Raw genomic sequence first — 9037 nt, 5'->3', positions numbered from 1 at the left:
TACTCTAACTGAGCCAAAAACTTAACTCTGATCTTTCTATCAGCCAAAGTGAAAATAGGAACTATTTATTTATTTATTCATTCATTCATTAGTTTAAAACCAATACTAGGCTGGTGAAATATCTCACTTGGATAGTGTGTTGCATTGACATGTGTGCAACCTAGGTTCAAGCCTGACCACAACAACACTAAAGGAAGTTTTAATGCTATAGTCTCTCTCTCTCTCTCTCTCTCTTTCTCTCTCTCTGCCTCTCTATCTTATCTGTCTCTAAAATAAATTTAAAAATAAGTAAAACCAATATCATGCAGTAGATTATATAGACAATATGAAAGTTGCAAAAATGAATAATATAGGCCAGCAAAATAGCTCACTTGGATAGTGCACCAGTTTTGCTATGTATACAATCCCCATGTGAGCTCAGCTCCCACTAAACTGAAGGAAGCTTTAGTGCTGTGGTGTCTTTCTCTATATCTCTGTCTCTATCTCTCTCTATCTGAAAAAGTCAATACAGAACAGTGAAACTATATTCCAAAGGGCCTGTGACTATACCAGTTTTTTTTCCCCTGAGCCTGAAATCTGAAATGCAGGTGGATCCAAGTTACTGTCTGGGAAGATGATGTCATGGCTGCATAAGAGACCAGAAAGTTGGATCAGGGAAGAGAGTAGCTCCCAAATATGGGAAATATTTGTATAGATGTTGTTAAATGTAAACCCCATCAATTTGATGTGATCTGGAGCCCATATTCAGCTTAGGAGCCTATGTGACCTCTGCATACCTGTAGATCTGAGCTCACATTCTGTGGTCATGAGTAGGAACATTGCAAGCTGCCCCAATATTGACCCATCTTCCTCAGTTGTAGATTATGTTGTCCAGTAAAATATGCCTACTAGCTATCTACAAAACGGAGACACCCCCCCCCCAACTCTTCACCTGCACTACTCCAGCCTTTAGGTTCATGATTAGTCAACAACTTTTTTGGCTTTATATGTTAACTCTGTTAACTCTCTTTTCAGCCAGATGCTAGCATGATACTAGCCAACCAGAGTCCCCTGGACAGACAACCCCACCAATGTGCCTAGAGCTCTGCTTCCCCAGAGCCCTGCCCCAACTAGGGAAAGAGAAAGGCAGGCTGGGAGTATGGATCGACCTGTCAATGCCCATGTTCAGCAGGGAAGCAATTACAGAAGCCAGACCTTCCACCTTCTGCATCCCACAATGGGTCCATACTCCCAGAGGGATAAAGAATAGGAAGGCTGTCAGGGGAGGGGATGTGATATGGAGCTCTGGTGGTGGGAATTGTGTGGAGTTGTGCCCCTCTTATCCTAGGTTTTATCAATGTTTCCTTTTTATAAATAAAATAAAAGATAAATAATAAAAAAATAACAGTGAAACTCCAGTGATGGTAAAATAATAGTAATAAGAAGAAGACATAATTCTTGCCTTTAGAGATTTTTTACAAAATTACAAGAAAAAAATTGATCAGTAATAATTATCATTATTAGGAAATTTAAGTTCTACTAGTTACTATCTAAAGCAAACTCATGGGAGCAATGAGAGAAGAGACATTAATTCTAGCTTGGGAAAAATCTGATGGAAGAAAGGATATTTAAATGGAACCTTCAGTAGAATTGGAATCTGATCATTGGAGATTGGTGGAATGCACAAGATAGCTGCATGAAGCATGTTCAAGAAAGCATGAGTTATATGCTTGGTCTGGAGTATATAAGTGTGTGGATGTGGGGATGTGTGCGCACGAACAGAATAGAGCTGACTAGGGGATAAGCTACTGAGAGACAGTGGAGACAGTTATAACAGTCCTTGGATGCCATGCTCAGGACGATGAACTTATTTGTGTGTGGGGGGGGGAGGCATAGAAAATGAGGAAAAGTCACCAAAAAAATATTTTTTGTAGGATAGTGACATGATCACAGTTGTTCTCCAAGTAACAGATTTTGGGTGGTACCCTACCCCTCAGATCAAAATCAGAAGTGAAGTCCTGCTGTGAGTTAATCTATTTCCGTCAGAAATGTATCCTTTCCCGTGCCATTCTGTGTTCACTTGACAATTTTTCATTACATTGATTCTAAGTCAGTTATTCCCAGAGAAAAGGCAGAAATTCATCATCGTTCCCTTTATGATTTTCTCCTCTGTCATCAAACACATCAGCAGGCATGAGTTTTATCATAATTCAATTCCCGCCTTCCGCCCACCTTAATTACATGCATTTCCACTTGATAATAATCCACTGGTTTATTCAAGGAGATCTGGGAGTTAAACTTCTGTTTGCTTTGGCAACTCTTTGGGGAGAGTTATTCACACGAATGCACAGAACAGGAAGTTGTGTTACATTACCTTTCCATGAATAAGAGTGATACTTTTTGGCTTTGAAGGCTCAAAATATGTTTAACTTATGGAACCATGGAATTTAGCAGTAGAGAAAGGAGTAGGGATCATGTGTTGGGTATAGTGAAGGGCAAAAGCCCTGATAAATGCTTCTTTATAACAACTAGCACCAAGGACTTTCCCTTCCTCAAACATAAGCTTTGATCTCAATCATCACCAGTAAGTTAAAATATGTTGATTGATCACTTCCATTTCTCCCCACAAGTACTTAGTCCATTCCTCTTGAACTGAATGAACTACTTGAACAGGTATCTGATTTAAAATTAAGTAAGAGTCTCTGAAAAGCCCTGATTCCTCTAGGTTGACTTAAATGACAGCTCAAGCCCTGTTCTTTAAAATAATGTCTTGTGTACCTCCCTACGGTCATATGAATCCCTTGCTGTTTTAATATCAAATATTTGAGTACTTAATGTGTGTCATGAATTATATATTGTATATGAGTAGAAAATTTTATTCAGGGAGCCGGATGATGGTGCACCCAGTAGAGTACACACACTATCATGAGCAAGGACCTGGTTTCCAGCCTCCCCATCCCCACCTGAAAAGGAAGGGAAGCTTCATGAACTGTGAAGCAGGTGTTTCTCTTTCTTTTCCTCCCCATCTCACTATCTCTCTCTACACTAGAAAAATTTTAAAAATTCAGTCTTCCTCATGACCCTAAAAATAGGTATCATTATCCCCATTTTAATGATGAGGATGATAATGAAAAACATGATTTAGTGATTTACTCAAGGTTACACAGCCAATAAGTACCATCCATAGAGTTAGATCTCAGATGGTCTGGCTCTAAGTCCTGCTTTGGAGATTTTTTAATTTAATTGTGTTTTTTTTTTAATTTTTGGTTTATTTCTTTTTACAGTAGAAAAAAGAGTATCCCTCAGCTCTGGAACATGGTGGTACTGGGATGGTGGTACTGGGGATTTAGTGTAGGGCACTATATCTTACATATGCAAGTCCTGTGCTCTAACTTTGAGCTAAATTTCTGACTCTGTTTTTTTTTTTTTGTATTAGATAGATCAGAGCATCACTCCACCATATGCAGTGTTTGAAATTGAATCTAGGGTTTAATGCAAGCAAGGCATGTGCTCTATCTTTCTACCACCTCCCTGACTCCACTCTTTCAAAATATAATTCTGTCATGATTTGCTTTTGTCTCTGTTAATATTTTATTTTCTCCCTGATCCCATCTCTGACTTGCGGGAAGGGGGGAACCCCTGATGTGAGTTTGTTTCATTTATTCTTATAATCCTATTATCTATCCATCACATTATGTAGAAAGGGACAAGTGTTCAACCAGTGGAAGACAGCAGCAAGGGTGACTGTGTGAAAAAGCCAGATGGCAACCCCTCTTTCTAGACTCATTCATGTGTATGAAATCTATGCTTTAGTTTCCAGAGGCGGGGCTATGGAGCAGCAACAGCTGTGTTCCTCTCCTCTCCTCTCCTGGGTCAACTAGGAATACCAAAGGAGACCTCCTGAGACCGCAATAAGACAGGACTAGAACGACTTCAGGAACCCACCAAATCACCAGTGAGTGCAAACATGTTTGGCTCTTGGACAGAGAGATTAAGTGGCTCGTAACAGTCCAGCAGTTTGCCAGTTGAGAGACCACCTCCAGTCTGTCTCACCAACAAAAAGACGGTGGAAGGGAGGAGAGGACATCCTAAGACTCACCAAATGCAACTGTGAGTCTCCATTCCAACTGCCCTCAGAATCTGGAGCAGCAGCAGGGAGGTCCTGTGCTGACACCAAGGGACAGAGAACTAACAAGGAAACTCAGGAGAAGATCTATACTTAGGTGGCCTAGCAGTGGGGCTATGAGAGTCTACTTGCATAACCACTGGATTATCTCTGCCCCACCCTGCTTTATCTCTTGGTCAGGAGTCAGTGATTAAGCTAAGAAGCCTACTTAGACTCTCATAGCCTACAAGGAAGAAAAAGAACAAAAGAGGCTTTTAAGCCACTGAGCTCCAACTCAGGGATTAAAACAACTGTCAATTTCCACAACTGTGAACCCTTTAATTACTTCACTTAGACACAAGTCAATCCAGGCAAGAGTGATCAGTAATTTGAAAAGTACTGAGAGAGGGACCTCATAACATACTATATAAAATGGTTAAACCAACAAGAAGAACTATTGGAGAAATGAACCAGGACAAGAGTCTAGCTAAAAGCCCCCCAAAGGTTAAAGCACAAAATAATGAGGTCAACATCCAAACACTAGTTAAGGAAATCTGTTTTAATTCTGACTGAAGACATATAACATCTTCCAGGAAGGAGAAGAGGAGACCCTAGTAAGTATTTCTATTAACTTGAAAAACTCAGTCACAGACATATGTTAAGTGACTCAACTAGTGGGGGGGAATTTGCAAGAAAAGATTAGAAACAAGGGGGAGGGGGACTGGGTAGTGGCGCACTGGGTTAAGCACACATAGTACCAAGCACAAGGACTCATGCAAGGATCCCAGTTCCAGACCCCAGATGCCCATCTGCAGGGGGGTCACCTTAAAAGTGGTGAAGCAGGTCTGCAGGTGTCTATCTCTCTGTCTCTCTATCTCTCCCTCCTCTCTCTCAATTTCTCTCTGCCCTATCCAATGGGGGGTGCAGGGGAAGGCAACCAGGAGCAGTAGATTCCTAGTACAGGAACCAAGCCCCAGCAATTATCCTGGAAGCAAAAAAATTACAAAGAGAAATTGAAAAAGAAACATTCCTCTAGCATTGCCCAACCTTCCTCCCCACCCTCCCCACCCCACCCCCAAAAAACACCCTTTCCTGCCAGACTGAACTACTTTGTTTTATAAATAAAGAGGATCCATTTCTGACACTGTATGTCCTAATATGTACACAAACAAGGATGAAACCTCTTCTCTTCCTCCATTGTCCTGCTTTGCTGCTCTCTATCCAACCCAACAAATGCATAGGTTTTGGGATTCAACCTGTGGTGGGTCACTGTTCACATGGAAAATCCTGGCTAACATTTTCTTGCTATTTTAGCCGTACCTTAAGATGTTTCCAGGAAGCAGATATGACACAGACATCAGACTGAAACTTTAAGGGGTCTGAACTCATAGAGCAGTTGACTTCTTGGATCTGAAACAGAAAATACAACAAGTAAATGTGAATTGGTTTTGTTTTGTTTTGTTTTGTTTTTACCAGAGCCCTGCTCAGCTCTGGGTTACAGTGGTACTAGGAATTGAACCCAGGACTTCAGAGCCTCAGGCACAAAAGTCTTCTGCATAATCATTGTGGTATCTCCCCAGCCCAGTGATTTGTGTTTTAAAGAAGACCATGACCGATGAAACGGAGTCTCAGACACATAATCAAACCCTGTGAGACTGGGTAGCATCCAAGCTCCCATTGCCTTTCCCCAAAATACCCAGGCAATTTCCCTGCAGCAGCTCTGATCCTTTGCACAAGCACATCTCCCATTTTAAGTTATTTGATGAGCTGTGCAGTCATTCATTTCATAGCCTCAAACCTTCAGGAGGTACTTACTACCTTCCAGGCTTGGGTCAGGAACACCTTGGGAAAGAAAGAAATACAGGTAGAGCTAGTGAGATAGTGTAATGATTATGTAATAAGACTTGCATGCTAAGTTGTGATATATATACAAAATGGAATACTACTCAGCTATTAAAAATGGTGATTTCAGGGTGGGGTGGTAGCACGCAGTGCAAGGACTGGTGTAAGAATACCAACTTGAGCCCCCAGATCTCTACCTTCTGGGGGCAGGGGTTGCTTCACAGGTGGTGGAGCAGGTCTGCAGGTATCTATCTTTCTCTTTCTCTATCTTTTTCTCCTCTCAATTTCTCTGTCCTATCCAACAACAGCAGTAACAACAATGATAAACAACAAGGACAGCAAAAAAGAAAAAATGGCCTCCAGGAAGCCCGAGTTCAGATTCAGATGGTGAGAAGCAACTAAGAAACTTGAAATGAAAAAAAAAAAAAAAAAACCTCCAGGAGCAGTGGATTCATAGTGCAGGCACCAAGCCCCAGCTCCCCCTGGAGGCAGCAAAAAAAGAAAAAGGTGTTTTCACCATTTTCAGCCCATCTTGGATGGAACTTGGAGGAATCATGTTAAGTGAGATAAGTCAGAAATAGAAGGATGAATATAGGATGATCTCACTCATAGGCAGAAGTCAAAAAACAAGATCAAAAGAGAAAACACTAAGCAGAACCTGGACTGGAGTTGGTATATTGCACCAAAGTAAAAGACTCTGGGGTGGGTGGGGGGAACAGGATGGCAGAGGACCTATTGGGGGTTGTATTGTTATGTGGAAAACTGGGAAATGTTATATGCATGTACAAACTATTGTATTTACTGTTGACTGTACATTAATCCCCCAATAAAGAATTTTTTTTTTTTAAAAAAGAGAACTTGTATGTCTGAGGCAGGAGAGGTCCCAAGTTCAGTGCCCAGCACCACTATAAGCCAGAGATGAACAGCGCTCTGATAGAAAGAAAGATTGGTTGAGACAATGCCCAGTGGGGTGACTCATAGAGAAAATGGAAGCAGAGAATATACCATTGAGGATCATGGAATGGAAGGCAAAAAAAAAAAAAAAAGAAGAAGAAGAAGAAGAGGGATCTGTACAATTCAGCAGAGGAATTTAGATCGACGGCTACTATGAAAAATCAGTCACTGCAAGAATCATACTGAAATATTGAAAAGAATGCTCTTTTTCTCCATGTGTTGAATGAAAATTGGAAACAAACACAATTAGTAGCATGTCTCCAGTATTGGGACTCTCCAAGTATGATATAATTGCTAGGATGACAGTTTTTCTTTTTAATATAATTAAGATTGGTTTTTCTGGGAATATAATAATTTGACCCTCCCCCTTTTCAAGCATAATAAAAAAATTCAAGGAAAGGTTTTGAATTTTTTCTCTCTTAAAAGACAAGTTGAGGCCAGGGGGTGGCGCACCTTTTTGAGTGCACATAATACAGTGTACAAGGACCCAGGTTCAAGTCCCTGGTCCCTACCTGCAGGGGGAAAGCTTCAGGAGTGGTGAAGCAGTGCTGCAGGTCTCTCTCTCCCTCTCTAATTCCTCCTTTCCTCTCGATTTCTGGCTGTCTCTATCAAATAAATAATAAAAAAGACAAATCAATATTTTAATTAGTGACTTAATAATGATTAACAAGATTGTAAGATAACAGGGATACAAGTCCTACCACCAAAGTTCGTATCACACCCCCTCCATTGAAAGCTTCCCTATTCTTTATCCCTCTGCGAGTATGGACCAAAATTCTGTATAAGGTGCAGAAGGTGGAGGGTCTGGCTTCTGTAATTGCTTCTCCACTGAATAGGAACATTGACAGGTCAATCCATACCCCCAGCCTGTTTCTATCTTTCCTTAGTGGGGTAGGGTTCTGGAGAGGTGAGGTTACAGGATACATTGGTGAGGTCATCTGCCCAGGAAAGTCAGGATGGCGTCATGGTAGCATCTGCAACTTGGTGGCTGAAATGTGGTAAGATAGAAAGCAGGACAGATAGTTTAATAAACAGGAACCTTCACTATTTTAAGATAGGAAATCCTTAACTTGTTCACTTATGATTCTTTGGGAATCAATATTAGTTGACACATTCCACAATTTGCTGATTATTTAGAACAGATCAACAAATCAAATCTGATTCATTTAATGTGTGTGTGTGTGTGTGTGTATAGAATGGAAGGTGTAAAACCTGACTTGATAAACAGAAGCCAATAGTATTCCTATTCTGGAAAAATACTGTCATCTTTCTGTTCTCACTGGCTCTAACACGGGAAGTATTTTTTTCTTTTTAACTATTTTCTTTCTGATACTGTTCACATACTTAAATGTCTTTGTCTGTAGTTTCTCTTCTCCATGTGTTTAGATCAAGATATATGTTTATAAAAAGAGGTAAGGAGATAAGCAGTTTGAAAAAGAAATCAAACACCTAGAAAATCATTTCTTAGAGTTCAGATGTTTATGAAACTTTAAGAGAAGTAGAAAAACAAAAGATTTTCAAGTCTGGACTAGCTTTTGCCTCCAAAGCTCCTTGGGTACAGGCATGTAAATGCATACACACAAACACACATCCCAAACTGAGTCTCACGGCTATTTGAAGCTATTCGGTGATGAGCTGACTCTGGGGCAGATAAGAGACAGGAAACAAGACACAATAAGCATTTCAGCATCTCACAGTGTGATCATTAATGTGTAATATGAGCTGGGGGTTAGTTAAATAACATGTGAAAGCCATATTAATGACCCTTTGGGCTGTCCAACACAGCATTTCATTTTCCTCTCCAAGGAGGCAGAGAGTAGGGCCAGCAAATAAATTATAGATGAAAACCCCCATCATATGTTTATAAATACACTAACATTAGCATTTTACTTCCTCATAAATCTGCAGCTAACACTCAGGCACAAGATAGAAAGCCCTGTAAAACAATGATATATTCTCTGCCTGAGGGCATTGATGAGTGGTCCATTCACGCACGGTGCTGTTCTTCAAACACGCTCCCTCCGCTCATGCCCCCTCATTTAAAATCCATTTTAATTTAAAGATGCACTAGGCAGTGCTCGTGGTACATTTACTCATCCTAGTTATACATCATGGAGCAAGGAAAAGAAAATTGTTTCATCTAGAGATACGGTTCAA

At 40.5% G+C, this 9037-nt stretch overlaps 1 long non-coding RNA gene across 1 annotated transcript in view; it reads right to left on the bottom strand.

The window, feature by feature from the left end:
• Window positions 1–5175: 5175 nt before the first annotated feature.
• LOC132533869 (uncharacterized) overlaps window positions 5176–9037 on the bottom strand; it is a 62845-nt gene continuing 58983 nt past the window's right edge. The window contains exon 3 of the long non-coding RNA XR_009545617.1: window positions 5176–5494. This is a non-coding gene — a long non-coding RNA (uncharacterized LOC132533869). The remainder of the gene's footprint in view (window positions 5495–9037) is intronic.

The sequence above is a fragment of the Erinaceus europaeus genome, chromosome 17, assembly GCF_950295315.1.
Source record: "Erinaceus europaeus chromosome 17, mEriEur2.1, whole genome shotgun sequence".
Lineage (NCBI taxonomy): Eukaryota > Metazoa > Chordata > Mammalia > Eulipotyphla > Erinaceidae > Erinaceus > Erinaceus europaeus.
Note: the sequence above shows the minus strand (reverse complement) of the source record. Positions and strands in the feature narration are given on the sequence as shown.